This window comes from Dermacentor variabilis, chromosome 4 (genome assembly GCF_050947875.1).
Source record: "Dermacentor variabilis isolate Ectoservices chromosome 4, ASM5094787v1, whole genome shotgun sequence".
Taxonomy (NCBI): Eukaryota; Metazoa; Arthropoda; class Arachnida; order Ixodida; family Ixodidae; genus Dermacentor; species Dermacentor variabilis.
This window is the reverse complement of record NC_134571.1, coordinates 226,133,878-226,157,921: the sequence shown is the minus strand read 5'-3', so window position 1 is coordinate 226,157,921 and position 24,044 is coordinate 226,133,878. Positions and strand designations below refer to the sequence as shown.

General features: G+C 45.2%; 1 protein-coding gene across 3 annotated transcripts in view; it reads right to left on the bottom strand.

Annotated features, from left to right (window-relative positions):
* LOC142580140 (uncharacterized) overlaps nt 1-24,044 on the bottom strand; it is a 545,246-nt gene that overhangs the window by 307,040 nt on the left and 214,162 nt on the right. For all 3 annotated transcript variants that reach the window (XM_075690973.1, XM_075690972.1, XM_075690974.1), the window contains exon 2: nt 2,678-2,732. The gene's annotated coding sequence lies outside the window, so the exon portion shown is untranslated. The remainder of the gene's footprint in view (nt 1-2,677; nt 2,733-24,044) is intronic.

The following is a 24,044-nucleotide window of genomic DNA, read 5'->3' as shown; positions in this document are numbered from 1 at the left end:
CCGTTCGAGTTGTTGAAATGTGTCGGCCTGCGGCGTTTCCCACTTCAACTCGACATCACATTTGGTTAGATGTGTTAGCGGCTCCGCGATGCGTGAAAAGTCCTTGACAAAGCGCCTATAGTAGGCACACATGCCAAGGAATCTGCGCACTGCCTTCTTGTCGATTGGCTCCGGAAACTTCGCGATGGCAGTTGTCCTGCGGGTTGGGGCGTACTCCAGATTTACTGATGACGTGGCCTAGGAATAGCAGCTCATCGTAAGCGAAGCGGCACTTTTTCAACTTCAGAGTGGGCCATGATGACTTGATGGCCTTTATTACTGTCACAAGCCGCCTAAGGTTATCGTACATAGTACATAGTGGGGCCGAAACGCATTAACTCGCTGACAAATATCCGGATTGCGTTACGCGCTATGAAAAATAAAAAATTTTGGCAGCGAATTCTACTTTTTCATTTTCCTTTGTTTGTGCACGCGTTGTTAACTGCGCTTTACAATATGTACAAAAAGTCATTTTCAACTCTGCATATCCTAATCGTATGTTCTGCATTGCATATGTGAATAAATATATTGCTACGTGCCTGTATTACTCTGCTTATAATAGCAAATGATGCATAACCACTGCTACTGGCCATCAAATAATAAAGCATAATACAATATATCAAAATACCTTACATACAGCTGCGAGATCATTCCCCTTCCAAGTTTCCCTTACACTCGGAGATGTTTCAGTAATCGGCGATGCCCTTTTACTGATGAAAACACACAACTGCAAATTAACATAAGAAAAACGCAAGAAGCGATACAGGATTACCAGCAAAACACAGTGCAGTAATAGCTAGGCCAATCCGCGTGCGTTTCGTATAAGTGGCCTCTAATTCTTACGGGGTTGTAGCGGTGCATGGAGACGAAAAGGCAAAAACACAAGAATGCGCGTCATGATTCAAGTTTACGTGGCGACGGCGCACGGTTCGCGAGAACAGTCAACCGCATTCACACGCGCGCACACAGTACGCTCAATGTCGGTGTGTCGCGAGATTAGACCGTGCTGGCAACCCGAACACAATCGAGGAGACTCGCTGACAAGATCCATACCGCCGCTTCAGAATTTCACGACAGTTGCACTGGCTCGTGGCATTGAACCACAAAAAACAACAGTCGTCGTGTAATCGCTACACAACACACACACTCAGCGGCAAGAAGGCTGTTGGCGCACGGGTTTCCACACACACACAGGATGTTGTTTAGTTGCCGGGAGGGTCGCACGTTTCAGCGACGTTATGGCGAAAGTTTTTCGGTCCAAGCGACTGTCAGCCTTCTTTTTTACACGAATTCTTCGCGCAAAGTAACCGCTATGTGTATGCAGCACACTTACAAGCAAAAGAATTCAGAGAGCAAACGGCGTTAAGTGCAAGCAACCACCAAGGCTCGCGCGGTGACTGAGCGCAAACGACCGAAGTGTAAACATGCAGAATCGAGGCGATCAAGCACTCATTCCGCTCTCTTTAACGTTTTTCTTTCAGCGCTCATTTGAAACTAAAGGACTAGATTTAGCAGTTCGGGCCCTTCTTTCGTTTTTCACCACCGTCAGGCACCAGTAGGTTTTATTTCCGCGCATGTGCAGATATTTTTTTCACTTCGCGAATGCCGCGGTTTAGCGTGGACGCCGTCTGCTACGGGAACTTCCTAGGCGGCGCGTTAAGTACGGTAAGGCCCCCCCGGTACAGTAAGGCCCCCCCTCAAAAGTTGTGGGGGGGCCTTACTGCCCGCTGCAGGCGAGCCGAAGGACTCGCGCCAGCGGAGCCCATGGACAGGGCCTCGACGAGCCTCGAGACCGCTCGTCATATTTTGTACTATAAAGCTTTTCTACTACTACTGAACAGAGTAGACTAGCAGTGTCAATCGCTGAGTAAAATAAAATGATAGTAATTGGTCGTAGCATGTCAGGTGGTCTCTTTTTTACATGAAAGGAAATAGGAAGCCTCTTAAAGGAAAATGCTTTCATTTTCAGGACAAAGTCTGTGAAGGAATGCATAAGTTTGAGGAGATGGAATTCGCTTGCTGAGCATTCAGCCTTTTTATGGAAGTGCCTTCTACTGCCGATCGAGAAAAGGCAGCAAAAGAATTTTGGAGGCACTAAAATTTAAAATTGCCGAAGCAAAATGGTTGTTGATGTTAGGAATAACTAATGAAACAAACGGCGAATAAATGAATAAAAAAAGCAAATAAATTATTACAAAAAGGAAACGCTGCATCTTCTCGAGCGTTTCATCTGGCAATGTAGATAGCAACGTAAAATTACTAAATATAAGAGCTTATCCTTTTTCTCAAGGAGTAGTCAGCCGTTGGTTTTCGGTGTATCCTCGGAGGCTATGAAAAAAGTGGCGAAGGGAATTCTACAGAATGACAAACACCATCGAGATATGGAGAACGCGCACGTTATGGTGGCACAAATAATTGCAGCAGTGCACTAATTGATTCACAATGATTACACGAGCGACATGTCACGCATATGAGCTGCATCGCAGCTACTTCTAAGACACACTCCGACGAAACGTAGTGGCATTTGCGGTCAATAAGCTCTCGTAACCACACACTTATTCCTTACTAGCAGAGTTTGTGAACTGACTGATAGCCACAGGCATGCACGAAGGTGTGAATGTAGTAGGAATGCACTCACAGTTTGTGTTCGATGTTAGTTGAAGCAGACGAAAACAGGGAGCCGCTCTCGTACTCTGCAAGAAATTCAAAGAAGTCACAATATGATAAGCCAAGAGCGCAAAATACTCAAGATAGAACACTTATTGCGCTTGGTAATAACCACTGCCACATAACCATCTCCAAGAATTATTACAAAGCACGAGCGTGCTCTAGACGGCTTGGGTGTTGGCTTCGGCAGCGCACTCCCGTATTTATTAAGTTTTCTATGCTGAGCTAACAGGCGCCGCCAATTGTAAGAGCGAACTTGGTAAAGACAGCCAAATATTGTCAGAATGCTCTTCTGAAAAACTGTGAATTCAGCGATGGCTCTTTTTCTCACTATTCCTTTTGGCTAAATCATGGCTACATAAATACCATCGTTGCCTGATAAGCGTGACGTGTCTGGCTATGATAATTGCTTGACTTTATCGCTGGTTTTACTTACCGCAGCAGCAGTGAGGACTAACAACTTGTAAGGGAGCCTGCCTATATAGTGAGGCTTATAGCACGTGAAAAAGACAAGGACGAAAAGAAGACGTGACACACTCAGGCGCCATGTAGTGACTCACAAGCCGACGAAATCAAATTATACCGCGACTGATTCCTCTGTCTTAGTTAAGGCACGAAGCTCGGGAAGTTTCCTAGTGGACGCCCTTACCACCTAAAGGAAACCTGAACTGCACAAGACCCTCGCTGAATACACGGGCCTTCGAAGTCGTTCCATGTTGTGTGCAGCGTCTCAAGTAGGATGGCTTGCTGGGCGAGCTTTTATACCGTTCTTGAGGCATTGTGTTCGTCTATTGTGACAAGTGTTATTTCCGCGCTGATCGCCTCAAGAATGTTCTAACAGTTGCCCGCCTTATGTCTTACGTATGCAGCATAAGTTTCTTGAGAATTGGTCACTAGCATTACTGATATACCGCTTAAGCGCCATTGAACACTGCTAATGCCTTAGATGGATGTTAACGGCTTCACAGTTGCTTTGAAACATTTTCAAAAACGCTCCGCAAGATCTAAGCAAGAACGAGAAGCCAGCGCAGAGACATCATCAACTGTACCAAACCATGGTATTAGTGGAACCATTTCGCGTCGACAGGTACTGGGTCCGCCAGAAGCACACCGACGTGTTTTGAATGCGTGCCGCTGCTTGTGACGGTGTCCCTTTGGGCCATCTTATGCACACCCTCCGCCGAATCTGTAGGACAGATTAAAGCTCGTTGGTAGGCTAGTTGGTTCCGGTGAATAGTAAACAAATATTAGCGCGAATTTACAAAGATGAGACAATGGGGCGGCACACGAATGAGCTGACTTACAACTGCGATGTGTATGCCGCGTTTTCGTCCCGTACTCGTCAATTCAGGCTGTTATTCGTTCACTGTGCAGCGAAAGCTATAGTCGGGCACCTGTCAACTTCGTACACGCTACAGATCAATGGTAACGGATTACAATTACAATTATTTCCTTCAAAATCGTATTTGATTTTAGTTAATAATTACTGCATAGATACATTGCACTGGTTAAAAGCTCATTAAATAGCATTGCACATATACACAAAGCAGAACATACAAGGACCCAAGTCTTTGCAGTCGAAGATTGTGGCAATAGATAAGTGGTTTGAAATTTGCAGTATGGAGTTATACAGGGAGAACACTGTGCTGCTTCATTTCACTAGAAACGAAAATCTCCTCTACATATTCGCTTATTACCGTCGAAATCAGACTATCCGTAAAACTAAAGATTAGATTATCATGGTCCACGTACATTACAGATGTCTGTTTAAGCTTATTAAAAATTATGTTTTTATAAAGAAAGCGGGGGAACGCTCCACTCAGCATCAATATTTTAGCGTGTAATTTCGGCGTCAAAAGCAAGCTGAATATGCGTCACGACTGTGGGACACACACTAAATAAGGTTTCCAATTCAACCATATACAAAACAAAGCTGTAAAGTTTATTTTCGGAAAAACGTAGAAGATTAGAATAACCCTAACATCTCATGAGTACAAACACCACTGTAACATTGAGAACCCGAGGAAAAATTATTGGAACCTTGTTGTTGCACAACAAACAGTCTTTCAGGAAAAATTTATGAAATCTGCTTCAATGTGTGAAACCTTCTACCGCCAGCAGAACAAGAATAACATTCACTGACGCTAATTTTCGCAACAACGACTTGGTATGAGCAGTTTTATTATGATTGGCATTCTTTGCCTATTTTAGCTGTTCTTACCCTATCTATTTATCTATCTATCTATCTATCTATCTATCTATCTATCTATCTATCTATCTATCTATCTATCTATCTGTCTATCTGTCTATCTGTCTGTCTGTCTGTCTGTCTGTCTGTCTGTCTGTCTGTCTGTCTGTCTGTCTGTCTGTCTGTCTACGCCGAATGAGTGACCAAGTTGTCTACCAGCAAGGGCCACTATGGGTCGTGTTCGTGATGTCGTCGTGATCGTTATATCCTCGTCATTCATAACACAGACTCGAGAACAACCGCCTGCAAGCATTCCTGGAGCTGCAATACATTTACTAAAGCAAACTGGATTACATAGCACGAAAATTTGACCCACCCAGTAGTAGAGGGGAGCGTAGGTCTGTTCTGCGTAACCGTGCAATAAATGACGACAATACCTGCATAAATATGGTTGGCTCTTGGGTGTGATTGAAGTAGAAACCTGTTAATAAAACGCAGCATGTCATTTAATAGTTGCTTAATAAAGCTGTGGCGAAAACTTAAGCTCTCTGTCGCCTACATGATTATCACCGTCGAGGTATACAAATTTATAGTGACACCTCAACACCTTCGACTGGATGGACATCTGCATTTGTTATTCCATCAGTCGGCATACGTCAAGGCTCTTGCCTTTCAAGCAGAACATTATCACCATCAATTAGATCTGCTGTATATGGTCCCATTGTTTGGCATAAGCAGTAACTCTTATAATCAATGGTAGTAGAGCCCCATGCAGCAGAACAAAACACGCCCGAAAGCGTGACACAGTAGATTTCATAAGCAAGAACAATAAGAGAAACTAACAACGTTCATATACCATATGTGTATCTTCATGCTTCGCACGACATCTATTGCATATGGTATGCACACTTTTTTTTACAGCGAAGCTGTATAAGGAAATTTTCGTGTCGTTGTGTTAAGAAAAAAACTCCCCATACGTGGGCTGATACCGGAGAGAGTGCAAGGCCGGGCCGACTCGCGGCGGAGGTGAAGCAGGCGTTAAGCACGCGCCACGCCTGGGCCAATGCCGAAAATAGCGCTACACCGGACCGACCCGCGGCGGAGGGACAGTTCGCCATTAAGGGGCCCACACGCACAGCTTAGCTTGTCATCCTTCTTCACAGAGTGAAAGGCTGCTGAGATTTTTTTTTTTTTTTTGCGATGCACCCTCTGACTCATTCTTGGCGCTTTGAAGGTAGGTTCCAGTTTCAGCTTACTTTCATACTTAAAATGCGTAATACGTAAAAGGAAACTAATTCGAGACCGACAGTGGAATCAAACCTCTGCTGTCCAGCATAGCAGCCCGGTGCTCTAACCAATCGGTCACGATTGCACTTTAACGCAAGAGCCTTAATTGGCTCATGGGTCCTGTTCTTTCGTTATCGAAAAATTGACCGTCCAGCGTTCTGGCACTAAAATCCCGGGACACGGACATTGTGCAGCCCACAACCATTCATGGGAGTCGAATCTACGACCTTTGGTCTTATTTAAGCAAAGTCAATTACGCACTCGAACCCATGCCATTCGGTAGGGTTGGAACACAAGACATTTGGTGTTAACTAAAGCGAAATGAATTAAGGCACAGTTAATTCAAGTAGAGTTAACTAACGCACACCAACCCACGACCTTCGATGGGAGTTGAACCCACGAACATCGGTTGGAGTCGAACCCAGGACCGTAGGTGCTAATTAAGCGAATATTTTTAAGACGCAGTTATTTCAGATTGAGTTAAGTAGAGTTAACTAAGGCACACGAACCCACAGCCTTTGGTAGGAGGTGAACCCACGACCGTCGGAGGAAGCCGAACCCAGGACCATTGGTATCAATTAAGGCACAGTTAATTAAGAAACAGCTATGTATGATATATTAAATAAAGGCACTCGAGCCCACGACCTTTGGTGTTATACAGGCAAAGTTAATTAAGCAAATCGAACCCATCACCTTTGGTGGGAGTGGAAGCCAGGACAGTTGGTGCTAATTAAGGTGAAGTTAATTAATACTTACTTCAGATAGAGCTAACTGAGGCCCTCGAACCCACACTCTTTGGTGTTAATTAAATCGAAGTTAGGGTGGAGTTATTTGAGATTGAGTTAAATAGGGCACTTGAAACACGACCTTTGGTGTTATTTAGGGCGAACTTAATCAAGGCACACGAGCCCACGAATTTTGGTGGGAGTCGAACCCACGAACATTTGTGGAAGTGGAACAAACAAAACTTTCGTGCTAATTAACGCGAAGTTACCTTGGCGACAGCTTATTCAGATAGAGTTAAGGCATCTAAGGTTGGTGGCACTGACCACAGACACATGTTCAATTTCGTCGTTTTTGCCCTACAGGTTGCTCCTTGACCCACTGGCCGCCTCACCAGCCCAGACGCATATGCCCGGTTGGAAGGAAGTCTATCGGCAGTGGCGGCAACGCAGCGGCTTTTCCAGGGCAATGAGTGTAATCAGTGCCACATTGAAGCAAGCCTGGAGAACCGCCATCACGATGTCGCTGCGACGTCGACAGAACCACCCTTACGCAGGAATATAACCAACATGCCGCAAGCCGCATACTTCAGTGGACTTGGTGGCACCAACAAGGGACACATGTTCTGTTTCGTCGTTTTTGCCGTACATGTTGCTCTATGACCGACTGGCCGCATCACCAGCCCGGACCTACATGCCCCGTTGTAAGGCAGTTTATTGGCAGTGGTGGAAAGGCAGCGGCTCTTAGAAGGAAATACGTGTAATTAGCACCACATCCAGGCAAGCCAGGGGAATCGCTATCATGGAGATGCCGCTGTGACGTCGACGGAACCACGCCTACGCTGGGATATAACCAATATCACGCCAGCCGGATACTCCTGTAGCCTTGATGGCACCGACCAGAGACATGTTCAATTTCCTCCTTTTTCCATACAGGTTGCTGTATGGCCGACTGACCCTATCACCAGCCGGGACGTACTTGTCCCGTTGTGAGGCAGTCTATCGGCAGTGCCGGCAAAGCAGCCTTATTTTCAAGGAGACGCGTGTAATCAGCACCACATCGATGCAAGCCTGGGGAATCGCTTTCATGGAGATGCCGCTGTGACGTCGGCGGAAGCACGCCTATGCAGCGATATAACCAATATCCTGCCAGCGGGGTACTTCAGTAGACTTGGCGGCACCGACCAGCGACACATTAAAATTTCCTCGTTTTTCCATACAGGTTGCTGTATGACCGACTGACCCTATCACCAGCCCGGACGTACATGTCCCGTTGTAAGGCAGTCTATCGGCAGTGGCGGAAAGGCACCTGCTTTTATAAATATTTGCGGGTAATTAGCCCCACATAGATGCAACCCTCGGAATCGCTATCACGGAGATGCCGCTGTGACGTCGGCGGAAGCACGCCTACGCAGGGATATAACTAATATCACGCCAGCCGTATACTTCAGTAGACTTGGTTGCACCGACCAGAGGCACATGTTGAATTCCGTCGTATTTACCCTACAGGTTGCTGTATGACCGACTGGCCGCATCACCAGCCCGGACCTACTTGTCCCGTTGTAGGGCAGTTTATCGGCAGTGCTGGAAAGGCGGCTGCTTTTCCAAGGAAATGCGTGTAATTAGCACCACATCGAGGCAAGCCTGGAGAATCGCTATCACGGAGATGCCGCTGTGACGTCGGCGGAACCACGCCTATGCAGGGATATAACCAATATCGTGCCAGCCGGATACTTCAGTAGACTTGGTGGCACTGACCAGAGGCACATGTTCAATTTCGTCGTTTTGTCGTACAGGTTGCTCTATGCTCAACTGGTCGCGTCACCAGCAGGGATGCTCATGCCCTGTTGGAAGGCAGTTTATCGGCACCAAAATCTTTCTGCGATGATTTACATGATATTCTCAACAATCTAACTGTTCGGTACCCTACGTCACCTTTGTTTATTCTGGGGGACTTCAATTTTCCTAATATTTTGTGGAGAAGTGATTTCGGGTTCCATACCCTGGAAAAAAGCTCATCCGAGGATGCACAATTTCTGAATATCTGTTCAGACTTTAACTTGTCACAGTTAGTACATGAACCCTCCCGTAAAACTTCTACGTCATCTAACATCCTGGACCTTATTTTCACCACTGTGCCTGACCTTGTTTGTAAACTAACTTACCTCCAAGGTGTAAGTGATCACTCCATTATTAACTTCACGTTTAAAATGCATGTATCTACCAAGAGACGATCTAAAATTATTGTTGACTATAACCGCGCTGACACAGTGAACTGGAAACGTTTACAGCAACTACCTTATCAAATTCGATGAACGATCTGTCGAAGAAAAATGGCAGCTCTACAAAAAGAAATTGCTCTATTTAATTAACCGATATGTACCTCGAACGCGGATTCCTTATGACTCACGCTCACCTTGGTTCAATAATTACCTTAAGCGACTTCGCAACAAAAAGAAACGTATCTTCCGTCGTGCCAGAGAAACCAATCTTGCCGATCGCTGGGATGCTTACCATCGTGCAGAAGCCGAGTACATTTATGCCGCTAGCAATGCCAAAAAAACCTATTTTAATGTCACATTGCCATCCCTCTTACTAACTAACCCACGTAAATTCTGGAGTATTGTTGGCGACAAGAAAGCTGACTCCATTCATTTAGTTCATGTAGATGGCAGTGATGTTGACGAAAACGAGTGTTGCACTGTGTTAAATGAAGTGTTTACCTCATTCTTTTGTGATGATAACTTTGCCGATTTACCAAATATTCCTGATTCCTTGTTCTGTGCTATGGATCCCATATTATTTGATTGGGTTGGTATTAACCGTTTGATTGATAATCAAAAGATCTCAGCTTCTGCAGGTCCTGATCTTATTAATTCAAAAATGTTAAAATGTACTGCATTATTTTCATCTATTATTCTATCTAAACTGTATACTCAGTCAGTACAGTGCTCATCGCTTCCTTCAGACTGGAAAACGGCGAGGGTGGTTCCAGTACATAAATCAGGTAACGCATTATGTCCCGAGAACTACCGACCCATCTCATTAACCAGCATTCCATGCAAACTCTTAGAACACGCAATCTATTCTCACCTCATCGATTTCCTGGAAAGCAACTCCTTCTTCCATCCATCTCAACACGGTTTTAGAAAAACTTTTTCATGCGATACTCAACTTCTTTGCTTCACTAACGATTTGTTTGCCGCCTTAGATCAAGGATTCGATATTGACTGTATTTTTTAGATTTTGCCAAAGCTTTCGATACCGTATGTCATAGCCTACTTATCCATAAACTTAATCAGCTTAATATTGACCCAAATGTGTTGTCTTGGATTAAACAGTTTCTTCCTAATCGAACTCAGTATGTCACAACCAATAACTCTTCATCTGCATTGTTAACAGTTACATCCGGAGTGCCACAAGGCTCCGTCTTGGGGCCTCTACTCTTCTTGATTTATATTAATGATCTCCCTAACTGTGTAAAGTCATCATCAATTAATTTGTTCGTAGACGATTGCGTAATATACCGAAAGATTACTAACCCTGATGATTCAGATAAACTGCAAGGAGATCTTCACAATATATCACCCTGATCTAAAAAATGGCTCATGAAACTTAACGCTAACAAGTGTAAATCAATGCGCATATCACGTAAAACCAGCAACAGCAATCATTGTCGATATGTACTGAATGACACTTCATTAGCATCCGTTAACGCTCACAAATATCTTGGCCTTCACATAACTAATGATCTTTCATGGAATTTGCATACTAATTATATTACTGCTAATGCTAATCGTATGTTAGGATATCTTCGTCGTAACTTTTCTACCGTTCCTACTTCGGTAAAACTAACGCTCTACAAAACCCTAGTTCGCTCAAAACTTGAATACGCATCTGCCATTTGGGATAACAATCAAGCATCACTAACCGTAACGCTTGAAGCAATTCAAAATCGAGCAGCTCGCTTTATTTTATCTAACTATTCCCACCATTCCAGTGTTACATGTATGAAAATAACCCTGAATCTGCCAGATCTTTCTTTACGCCGCAAGTGTGCTCGTCTTTGCCTATTTCACAAGGTTTATCACTCAAACCAGGTGCTCAAGGATCAACTTATCACCCCACCTTCCTACACTTCATCCCGTTCAGACCACAGATATAAAGTTGCCGTCCCATCCTCCCGAACGAACAAGTATCATGATTCTTTTTTACCCCGCACAAGTGTCGACTGGAACCACCTTCCTGCTTCCATCATTCAGATCACAGATGTAACTTCATTCAAAACAGCAGTCTACCACGCTATCGCTTAACGTTGCCTGCATACCATTGTCTGCATATTACATTGCTTTGTATGTACCATTCCTTTCTGTAGTGACTTAGGGCCTTGAAAGTATGTATAATAAATAAATAAATAAATAAATAAATAAATAAATAAATAAATCGGCAGTGCTGGCATGGCAGCTCCTTTTCGAAGGAAATGCGTGTAATCAGCGCCACATCCAGGCAAACCTGGAGAACTGCTATCACGGAGATGCCGCTGTGACGTCGACGGAACCGCGCCTGCGCAGGAATATAACCAACATACCGCCAGCCGGATACTTCTGTGGACTTAGTGGCACCGACTAGAGACAGATGCTCAATTTCGTCGTTTTTGTCGTACAGTATGGTGGCAAATGCTCTGTTTACTCAGTTGGAGACGATTATGTGACTCTCACGATGCTACCAAATTGAAAATTTCTCCTAAGCATGCTTCTTGATTGCTATAGTGCCATTAGGCTCTTACTGCTGACGTGCAGTGACGTCGAAGTTAATCCAGGACCTAGCTGTGACTCAGATTCTGGCGGCATTCCTAGCAACGAACTATTGAAGAAGATTTAAAAGAACAAGCAAAAACCAAAAAACTTTGAAATAACTTGTCACAAACCTAAAGCACGTCTCAACATCGGTGAATAGAAACAATCGAAATGAATTGGGCCGACTGAAGAAATGTGAACGAAGACTAGATGAACGTGAGAGACTATGCAGAAATCACGAACAGACATCTTCAGGCTATCACAAAGAGAATAGACGATTTGGGACACAGAAGTCGACGCAAAAATTTAGTGACTGACGTTGTGACCGGAAAACCTGAGGAAGATGTTAAACAGTGATGTTTGTAAATGCGTGATATGCGCTAGCGTGCACAGCTGTAATTCGCAGCACAAGCTCAGTAATAAGTACAGGAGACGCGCCATCCGCAGTGGCGATGTGAAATCAAAGACCTCCCCTGCCACAAGTTGCGCAGCGTCCTCTCCTATAGATAAAGTTATTGTGTTGAAGCGAAGTCTATTCGGCAGCTTTGAAATGTCCGATCGCAGCACATCCAGCAGCATAATCGCCGAATTAGGCAGAAAATTTATCGCGACGTCGTTGCAATTCCTTGCCCGATGTCATTCTTGGAAAATACTTTACTGGCCAAAAAATATTCTCTTCTTGCACGTGTCACTTGCATTAGTTTTGCTTTTCGGTGTTCATTCTGTTTTTATGCATTTTTGAAATGTTGCTTTCACCATTCGTTTTCCGAAAAACCTGTGTTTCTGTCACGTATGCTCTCAACTGTACCCGCCTTTTATGTAACCTTCTAGCCAATGGGTCATTAAGGAAATAAAACTCAACTAAACTGAACTCATTATGTGTTGCCACTTTAGAAGCCTGTGGTAAAAGAACAGGCCGGAGATGCTCGCATGTGATATTTCCAACATGTGTCACTGAAAAGAGCTAAGAGGAATTGGCTATGAAGTGCTGCAGTTTAGTACGGCTGCATGAACTCGTTCGCACATGAAGACAAAAATAAAGGTATAGAACAGCCTCTGCCCAGAGTCGCCCCACGTGAGTGGCTGCAGAACTCCCATGCAATTCACCCTCGAGCCGCTGTCTATCAGCCGAAGGAATGTTCATGGGAGCAAGGGTGGTCTTGTGCACTGCCGAGTAACTGTTGCCACTTTGTGCTTCCGCAAGTGAACATCGACTGGTTGGCGAAGTAAAACTCATAGTTCCCTTGAAGCTTGAGTCTGGAAAATTCCCAACAACGTCGTGCTGTATACGCCCTATGTAAGAACGCAGGAGGGCGGGGCCGTTAACTTCGACGCATCAACTGCGTAGTTAATTCTGGAGGCCATTGTATTCAAAGATGCTCTTATTTGTGCTATTCGTAGTTTTGTTGCTGAACCAAAGGCGCTCTTCATTTCAAAGTTATTTTCATATTAATTGTAGCAGCAAGCACCACTGCATTGGTGGCAGAAGCGCTTGCTTTGCAGACAGCATCCTTGAAGTTCATATCACGCATTATGCGAATTAATAAATGTGTGTTGTACAGTTCTCGCTTTACTTACCGTGTTTACTTCGTGTACCGTGTTTTACTTTGATACCGTGGCCGCCATCACTACCTGACTAATAATTGTTAATATTATTGATAATAATATCAACCAGTTACAAGACTGATGCCTGCTAAAGAAACAGAAAAACAAACAAGCAAATTACAAATAATTGAAACGCAGCATGAAGAGTGAGTGAGTGAGTGAGTGAGTGAGTGAGTGAGTGAGTGAGTGAGTGAGTGAAACAACTTTACTTGGTCCACAGTAGACGCAAATAAACTCAACGTCACCTGGCTAAGCCCACTCAGGGACCATCAGGTGAAACCTGACTGTCCTCTTGTGAGCCCTCTGGACTGCCAGGATTTCAGAGGTCTGGTCCTGGGCCCTAATGAGCTTCATCATTTCCTCTTGGGTGAAAGGGGGACCGGCAGAGGCGCAGCCCCTCAGGAGATGCTCGACGTCACATAACCACCACACAGAGGGCAGTCCGGGCTTGGGAACCGTTCGGGGTATATTACGTGCAGCGCCGCAGAGTTTGGTTAAGTGCTTGTTTGCAGAAGTCTGGGAGTGACTGCCTGGGCCCGGTACCGCGAGGAGTGCGGCAAAGGCAGGAGACTTCTTGATAGATAATTATGTTGGCAGATCTCGTTGTACGAGCAGAGAGGCTCGGGTCGCCCTGGAGAGGATGCGTTACCCGGCGCTCGTCGGTGAAATCTCGTGCAGCCGAGTTCGTCTCCTCGTTGGGGTTGAGCGAGGCATCCGCAATTGTTCCAAGGTGCGCAGGGAACCAGGCTAATGAGTGATATTTGATGTCTTTAGCGTTTTGGATTATACGTAGGGCCTGGGGAATCAGCATTCCCATCTGAAAGGCCCTGACAGTGGCCTTGGAATCTGAATATATCGTGTCATGTACACTGTCCGTCAATGCAAGAGTAATAGCAACTTGCTCTGCAACGCTGGAACTAGAAGTGCGGATGGTAGCGCAGCTGAGGACTTTCGAATCACAGTCGATGACCACTGAGCAGAAGGCTTCTTCTTGAGCGTATGAAGTAGCGTCTACGAAGCATGTTCGATCCTTGTTCAAGCGGGCACTGGCGAGGAGAACTTTACAGAAACAAAGTATTTTCACGTAATGTATACATATGTATTACCTGTTTGGAAGCATTGTTAAAGATACTAAGAAAGCGCTCAATTCACACTGAATAAGAGATGACATGGAGTTTTATATGAACACGGGCGTTCGTAGATGTCATCCTTATGAAGTAATGGCATAGGTTCAGGTAGCACGCCGTAAGCGACACAGCACTGACTGAAAACCACTAAAACAAACAAGAGACTAAACTTTAAGGTTTAGCAGAGCCTTTTTTTTAAATATTTCATAGTCCTGACTTGAAAAACGCTGCGGGATCCTTTATTGAAATATAATTGCATATAATAATGGCATGATCGGAAACCGTGCCTTGCGCACGAAAGACTTATCACGCAAAATTCTTTAGGCCTAAGATTCCGAGCTAGGATAGTTCATTCTGAAGTTATTTGTGCAAAAGAGTCTTTTTATAGGTTTCGAATGACGAACAATTGAAACTGAGTAGTGCAAGTGTTTTAAAGAAGTCTGAGTTAGTCTCAGAGCAAATATCGTAACTAATTGTTTTTGTTTGGAATATTAAAAAAAACTGCACTGAAGTTGTTTAAGTGTGCGTAATCATGCTCAGAAAATATAAGTTGACCCCTACTCATATTCAAGTTGGACCATCCAAGATTTAAGTGTACCCACACCGAAATTTAGGTTCGTCCCACAAACTTCAGTTCACCAAGCCCGAATTTTCAAGTTGACCTAACCCTAAATATAAGTTTGCTCATCCCTAAATTTAACTTGACTCATCTTCAAATTTAAATTGGGCCACCCCCAAATTTAAGTTTGGCCACCCGCGAATATCAGTACGCCCACCCCAAATTCCAAGTCAGCCCACCCCCAAATTTCAGTGGGCCCACCTCTAAATATCACTTACCCCACCCTCAGACATCAAGTTCGCCCATCGCCAAATTTAGTTGGCTTATCGCCAAATTTTAGGTTGGCCCACCACAATTTGAGCTTCCCATGTATTCTTCTGTGGAGCTTATTTATTCCTATAGGTATTCTTTGATAAATTTTATGTTTTCGTTTAAATTGTTCCTTATGACTTACAAGGCGACATATCATCTTCGTTTGCACTATTATAATCAATTCTTTAAAAAATTACGCATTTTTGTGCAGATACAAACCATTAAACTTTTCGCATGCATTTTCGCGTGACGGAGCAGGGCTACTCGTCAAAGAATGCTAACGCATTAATAGAATCAAAGCCAAAAGTGACTACTTCTTGCACACGCAAATTTTCCTTATTCGCTGGCACTTTTGAAGCGTAGCTTTCTTTGCTTCTTCCTTCAGCTTTTCTACTGCTGCTGTCGCTGTCTTGCACGCCGTGACGGGGGAGGTTCAGGGTGTGTATACTCATGGAAGGAGCGTGGCAGAGAGAAAAGGTGGCGCGAGAACCTTGCTTGGACATTTCCTTCACGTCGCATGTGCACAATGGCCTCTCGCGTTCCCTGGGCGTCGCCACATTAGCCTCTTAATAGCTGTTTCATCCGCAATGTCCTGGCCCCCACAAATGCATTGCATAAATCGGAGCAGCGCTTACCTTTCAACCAACGTGCAGAGGCGAGATAGATAGAATGGTAGAGAAGAGGAGAGAGAAAGGGCAGAGAGTGGGTTAACAACAGTCTCGCCACTCTGTTCTCGCAGTTCGCGTACAGTGGGCGTCGAAAGAAAAGATGACGTGAGAAGGCAAGGAAACACCACTACTATACACGTGACAACGGCAAAATGAAGGTTCGGTATGGCACGGTTCGACTATTTAGGAAAAGTAAGCACCATGTAAATTTGTCAAGCAGAAAACATGCGCAGGGCGTGGGGACCAAAGCCGCATTAGAGCACCGTAAGGTCTAGGCAACACTACGGAAGCGGTAGCCCGTCAAATCACCACTTCTGGGCCCGCCGCGGTTGCTTTGCCACATTTCCTCGAGATCGCGGCAGCCGCGTTTTGACGGAAGCGCAGCACACGAACGCTCGTGTACTTGGAGTTGGGAGCGCGTTAGAGAGCACCGGTGTGTCAAAATTAATCCGGAGGCCGCCAATGCGGCGTGCCTCAAAACCTACCTGTGTTTTCGTACGTATAGCCCCATAATTAAATTTAAGGTAAGCGCTTCTGCCACGACGCAATGTAGCATTTGAGGCAATAGCAATGCTCAACCCTGTCAGAGGTTATAAACAATGGCGTATAACAACACCTCAAACAAACACGCCTCTTTATGTGTTCTGTGTACTATGCAGACAAAAAACAGTCGTTCACGCAAAGTAACGTTTAGCATCAACTTGCAGTTTTGCGTATTGGACTAAATGATGAAGAAATGAAACATTCACTCTGAACATCGCCGCTAATTATCGTCAATTAAAGCAAGCAGCACACACAGCTTCGTTTAGATTGATTCCCACAGTGCGTGGGATCCGTCCGCATACCTGGGTTTTTTTTTCCCTTTACTCTCTTACTAACAAGCATTCGACATTCATACTCATGAAACTAACACATCTAAAACCAAGACGAGCTACCTACTCCCTCACACTAAGCGCATCCCAAAAAGAACGCATAGGTCTCTCGACAAAAGTGGTTTCATGCACTTTGTTGTAGAAGCATGCCAGCTTTGCACCGTTCACGTGTTCCTGGAGGATTACGTGCAATTTGCGATGTGGTTTTGTGTCGCCCTACGTTTTCCGGTGTTTCATTACTCAAAGAATTCTGCCCAGCTTGAGGAATATGCGACGCTGATAGCCACTCGAGGGGGAACAACTACAAAATCGTTTGTTGAAAGAGAATCCTAATCTTCCGTGAAATCGTGAGTGCAAATCTCTTTAGTGGCGCCGCGGAGGCCGTAGGCGTTCAGCGCACTCAACTAGCCTCATCTGGCTCCTCGGGGGGGGAGGCGGAAGCGGACTATATTTTCACCCCAGAAGAGTTCGCGGACGACAATTCTGGCGAGAGCCGGGAAGATCCCCGCCTCGAATAAAAAAGTGATGAAGCAGGCGGCGCCATCGAAACAGCTAATTCCCTTTTTATGGCAGGCCACTGAGATTTCCGCGCCTCTGGCACTTACTTCTCGCGCAATGGGAGCTCTTATTCATGTCACGTGCGTTACTGCGGGGCATATGAGAGCTTTCAATTCCCGGTACTGCAACGACGATGTTATGGGGAGAAAAAAATGGCATTCTGTCCAATTGCGTGTTGTCTTCGAATGGGGCGCAAAAGAAACAGGCCGGTTATTTTGCCCTGCCAGCCCACAAAGCCGGTAAGAGATAGCTGGTCTGAATTAGACATTGAAACTACGACTGTTAATACGATCAAATTTGTGAGCAGCCGTACAGTGAACTAAATTTATAGCCAGTAAGGGATTTTTATATGCTCATTTATTTATTTTCTAGATTATCATTTATTTCTCAGTAGAGTAGCAGACAGATATACTCGGACCGTTGTTATTCCAATTATTCTGTGATGATGCGTCCAAAATATTAACCCCACCATTTGTAGATCCGACAATCCGGTGCCGCCCCCCAACCCAAGCTGCTTAACATGAAGAGAGGACTCGGAAGGCGTCCTGCGAATTGCCTCGTGATGAACACTGCCTCCTGCAGCAATCCGCCGGCGAGTGCCTTCCTAGGACGACAGAAAGCTGAGCTAGTCGGTAAAGATTCATTATGCAAAAAAGAGATGAGGCGCGCAGACAGGACACAAGGGTAGAGAAGTGGACAACACGCACGCCAACTATAAACTGAAGGGAGGACTGAGGCGAAAAAAGAAAGAAAACACGAAACCCACCTGCGCAAGCTGAGGAATGGTAACACCACGTGTCCTTCGGATACACGTGCCGGCCAACGTGATAGATAACTGTTAAGGCACTTAATCTCTTCCTTATGTAAAGTAATCGAAGGCTGACTCACGCATGTACTTCCACCATTATAGATATGCCATGCCTCTACCATAAGACGCGTATCTTCATTCTTATGCCTGTACAATATCGCGCATTCATCTAACTCTGGCGTGCAACTACAATCTTGGCAATGTAGGGAAAGTTTAGAAGGCGATCCACCGGTTTATGGCCTTTTATGTTACATCAGCCTCTGATTGATACATCATCCCGTTTGCCCTACGTAGAACTGGCGACAGCTAAGGGGAATTTTATAAACCACACGCATACGACAGTCAGTAAAACTGTTGTTCTTATTGTGCTTCACTGGACAAATATTTGTTCTTTTCTTGCCTTTTACCTGCTCCTTTTTCTTCTCTACGGCAGCGCATATGTTACCTAGCTTATTGGGAACAGTGAAAGGATCAATAACATAATATCTACTTGCAAGGTGTTTAAGCCTGTGCGATATTGAATCAATTTAGATTCTAGAAATTCTTTCAATGTACTTAAAGTCGACGCTGATTAGGTGGAGAGATTGCGTTTTTCTGCAGAAATCAGGCATTTGCATTGGCTCAAAGGTTGCCCCTGTTCTTAGCAATATTTACCTGAGTAAGGTTGACAGCTGCTTAGAGAAAGCCTTAGGTGATAGCGTTATCAAGATATCTCGTTACGTTGATAAATACCTGATTTTCTGCAATAGGGAAGAATTCGATTCCACTGCTACCTCAGTAAGTGAGCAATTTAAGCTTTATGGAGGAGGAATAAAGTTTACCAACGAATTTCCTCAGCGATGCGTAATTGAGTTTCTGACATTTCCTTAGTCTTCGAACTAAATCACGTTTGCTGGCAGTACTCCCCAAGATCTTCTAAGTCTTTGCTAAACTTTCAATCCAAGCATTCTAAAGTAGTAAAAAACGGAATTGCCATCTCCTGCTTTAAGTCTTCTCTCACCAGATCCTGCATGCACAAAATCAGCGCCAGTTTTAATGCGCAGGTCCGTCGGCTATTAGAAGCAGGTTATCCTAGTGTAGGAGTGGCCACTGTGGCTGCGCGCCCAAAGAAGTCGGTTTCGAGGGGGACGGACGTGATTACAGAAAGCAGTAATAGCAAAAAAAAAAAATGAGTAGTGGCTATTCTGTACATTCATTCAGTGTCGCACAGGCTTTAAAAAGTTGCACGTAGATATGATGTTAATGTTGCTTTCACTGCTCCCAATAAGCTACGCAAGATATGCGCTGCCGTACAGAGGAAAAAGGAGCAGGTAAAAGGCAAGAGACGAGCAAATATGTGTCCAGTGAAGCACAATAAGAACAACAGTTTTACTGACTGTCGTTGGGTGTGGTTTATAAAATTCCCTTTAGCTGTGGCCAGTTCTACGTAGGGAAAACGGGACGGTGTATCAATCAGAGGCTAATGGAACAAAAAAGGTCGTTAACCGGTGGATCGCCTTCTAATCTTTCGCTACATTGCCGAGATTGTAACTGCAAGCCAGAGTTAGATGAATGCGCGATATTGTACAGGCATAAGAATGAAGATACGCGTCTTATGGTAGAGGCATGGCATATCTATAATGGTGGAAGTGCGTGCGTGAGTCAGCCTTCGATTACTTTACATGAAGAAGAGATTAAGTGCCTTAACAGTTATCTCTCACGTAGACAGGCACATGTACCCGACTGACACGTGGCATTCCTGAGCTTGCGCAGATGAGTTTTGTGTAATAATAATATATGGGGTTTTACGTGCCAAAACCACTTTCTGATTATGAGGCACGCCGTAGTGGAGGACTCCGGAAATTTAGACCACCTGGGGTTCTTTAACGTGCACCTAAATCTAAGTACACGGGTGTTTTCGCATTTCGCCCCCATCGAAATGCGGCCGCCGTGGCCGGGATTCGATCCCGCGACCTCGTGCTCAGCAGCCTAACACCATAGCCACTGAGCAACCACGGCGGGTAGAGTTTTGTGTCTTCTTTCTTTTGTCGCCTCAGTGCTCCCTTCAGTTGATAGTCGGCGTTCGTGTTGTCCACTTCTCTACTCTTGTGTCCTGTCTGCACGCCTCACCTCTTGTTTTGCACAATGCCTTCCTAGGGCCGAGTGGGAAGGGCCGGTGCTGCACCGACGCCAGCCATGCGCTTAGCGTTGCTGTTCTTCTCCAGCATTTCTCCCTTGCCACGACACCGCGGTATCGTTACCACCGTGCGTTAGCATGGCCTCTCCTTTATTCCTCCTTGCGGGGGGAATAATGGCAGTAAATGCTGGTGCTCGCACCGCTGAAAACAGCTTACGTGAGAAGAACCAGCTGGTATAGCCACCTCTACAGATGAGCTGGTTCTCCACAGAACTGCGGGACGAAACAACAAACGCTGCCAAAATACACTCCCTGCGATGACTATACGCACGCTGGCGCATCAGCCCGTCAACGTGAAGCGAGCAGCGTTCGGCCATTCGCTCGCCTCTGCTGTGGACGGCATCCGCACAGTCTGCTTCCCCACAGCCTGGGGGATGGACAATCAGTCGCATTCAATTAGAAACCGATCAGTAATTTTAAGAAAACAACTGAAATAGCGGGTGAAGAATCAAAGGAATACAAAATAAAAAAAATTTACTAGGAACCTTCTTCAAACCATCATACCTTCAACCTTCAACGGGTCAGCATGCATCCATGTGATAATGGCCAAGAGAGCAGGTTCCAAGAGAAAGATACCAGGGATTCGTACAATTAACATAAATTTGTAGAAATTGTGTTTTTAAAATGTTTTTTTTTGCATTCGTGAGTCGGCGACAAAATAAGAAAGAAATGGTCAACTCTCTCACCTGCACCACAGAACGGAAACAGCGGGGAGGTAGCCAGACCAACCCTGTGTTGATAAAATTTTAATGAAGGTGTGCGACTCCGTAATCGAACGAAAGTTAGCTGTTGTACGAGTTTCTAAGGAATTTCGGCGCCAAAAGTGTTGACACTCTGTGGAAATATTTATAGCTGGGTTTAAAAAGTCAAGCCTTATGCATATCACCGAATCTAGCTGCAGTAACAAATGCTGACACTGCAGGTAACCAGGGAACTACGCCACTGGGCCACTACGCCACTCTCACCTCTCGCCATGCTATCTGACATTTCATTCATAAATAAGGTATCCCGAAAATCCTGATGCATCCTAATTGAACAGGAGGTATAGAATGGAACGCACGCAAACCATGAGGATCACTATTGGAAGTGAGCGATGAACATCAGTGTAATGAATATGTTATTGTGACACCTGATGGGGTTATTAAACCTTGTTTTCGCAGAGCTAATAGTACCGCCAGGAATTCAGTCGGAAATACTGGTACGAATTGAGGAACACTAAGAGAGAAAGACCAATGAAGAGCTGGGGAGAAGGTGCCTGCAGTCTATTCATCACAGTGATTCACGAGCACCTTCTGTCAGCACGTCCACACAGCAAAGCATCTGCAGCTGGCGGTCGGGTAACGAATCGCAAGTTCTGCTAATGTCCAGCGAGCAAGCATTCGTGCCGTTTCATCACTGACGCCACACGACGTAACCAGCACATGTAAAAAGAAGCACACCACAGCCTCCTGCCTTTTTCCGCGTCCAGTCATTAAAGTGCACCGAGAGGCCAAATTCTTGCTGCACTCGTTCCCTCGCTCAACAAACTTTCTCTTGTTTCTCGCCGTCCTCTTCAGAAACATACTGAACAACGCAGAGCACGTCGTTTTTAAAAATCCGGCACTGTGCAAAACTGTGGGCCACACAATTTCTTGCCGGAGAGGACGCTTGTTCGTCTGGGCACGTGCCTTCCAGTAGCAGCAGTTCGAAGGAACTCGCTGTTCTCAATGGGAAAGAAGCAAAGAAGAACGGTGCTTGAAAGCATATCACCACAAGCAGACTAGCTCTGGCATCAATATTTCAGTTTGTACAGCGCCCCAGCGCCTTTCTGCTAGAAAAGTAAACACTGAAATTATAAGCAACACGCGACACTTTCAAACCTTTCTATATTAGTAGTGCTGAACATTTGCTACAATTAAAAGCATCGCTCAAGCACGGCGTGTATAAAGTTTTCTGAATTGCGAAATTATCGCGGCAGCGGTCTCGTTGCAGCAACTCATGGGCCAATAATCTCTGAAAATAAAATTATCGTTGAAAATGAACAAAAACTTTAGCTACATGGCTGGAGCCGATGTTCGAGCTAAGGTAGAGAAGTAACAGTTTCAGGCTTTCAACGGACATCTTGATTTTGCGATAACTGCGATAGCGCATCTCTGTTGGATAAATGTGTCAGTATGAGGTCGCTGCGGCGGCCGTTTGAAGAAGCGTCGAGGTTACACGTGCTCGTACGAACACGCCTCGGCACTCTGTGCGGCAGAGGCTGTGCTCGCTGTTCCAACCTTTTAGCATACTTCGTAGTCCTCGAATGTGTTTCTCATATGTGTCACAGCGCGAGAAAACAACGGCTCCAGATAAAATGTTATATCCCTGTATTTTCTTGTCCAGTAGTTTTGCAGAGTGATGAATAAAATAAATGTTATAATTGACCCAAATAATGAGGCACCAATTTTTCATATCATAAGCGCTAAGGTGCCATTGCCAAATAGTAATGTGGAAAACATCTCACCAAGAATATCTCAGAACATTAACATACAAATGCTATGGTAATGCAGGTGATAGTAATGTTAGTACTGAAAACAAAAACTTTTGGGACGCTTAGCCCCGCCTTCAACAGTGAACGCGATATCGTTCCTCATTACATGTATCTAATGCACTTCATTCAGTTCAAGACAACAACCCACTCAATGGGCCCCCCTCGTATCCACACCTAGCGACCACGGCCACTAAGATAAGCGTCAAACGGCAGCTGGAAAAGGGGTTCGTGTTTGAATTTCAAGCCGTATATTTAGGTATTCTGGAATAATGAAATTACAATTCGACGCTATTATGTCGAAAGGTTGTGTATGTCGTACTTTATGAATTTTCTGACGCATTTTGCTTTGAGAAATTCAATAAGTTCAGTAACGCCCATGCGCCACGGCCTGCGCGGTTCGGGATGATTTTTTTTTTCGTACGGGCAACGCCAACACAGAATTTTCTGCGACACGGGGCGTGGCGTCCGTCACCTCTACGGTCGTGCTTGTGCAACCGCAAGATCCTGGCACCTTTTGCGGTTCCGGTGAAGCGGACGTTGAAGACTGGCTGGCGGATTACGAACGCGTGAGTGCGAACAACCAATAGGACGCTACCATAATGTTGGCAAATGTTATGTTCCACCCCAAAGGCCCTGCGACAGCGTGTTTTGACAACCACGAAGGTGATTAGGGTGGAGGCTCGGGCGAGTTGGTCGTGGTTCATAACGGTGGTGTTCGCGTAGCGCACGAGAGCAGGAAAAGAAGAGCGAAACTGAGATCGGGAGCAGGGACAAAGAAAGACCACGAGACTTATTTGGGAAGCCCGCTCGCTGGAAGGCCGCTGCTAACAAGGTCACTGATAACAAGTTGCTCGCGTAACGTCCACAGCCGTCTGCGGAATCTTAAGGTTTCGAACAAAGAAGACGTGTTATCGCTATGCCGAAAGGCTGATGGCGAGATGCTGGAGGACGACAAGGTTGGCGGTATTTTGAAAGGGATCGCCGACGAGGCATTCAACTTTTTAATGAGCAAAACCTTTTCTACAGTGAACGACATTATAAAAGATTTCTGGCGCTTTCAGAAGGCTAAAATCCGACGCGTTGGTCACGCGTCTTCCCAACACGGCGGCAACTTCGTCTGGCGAAGACCACACGACAGCACAGCCGTC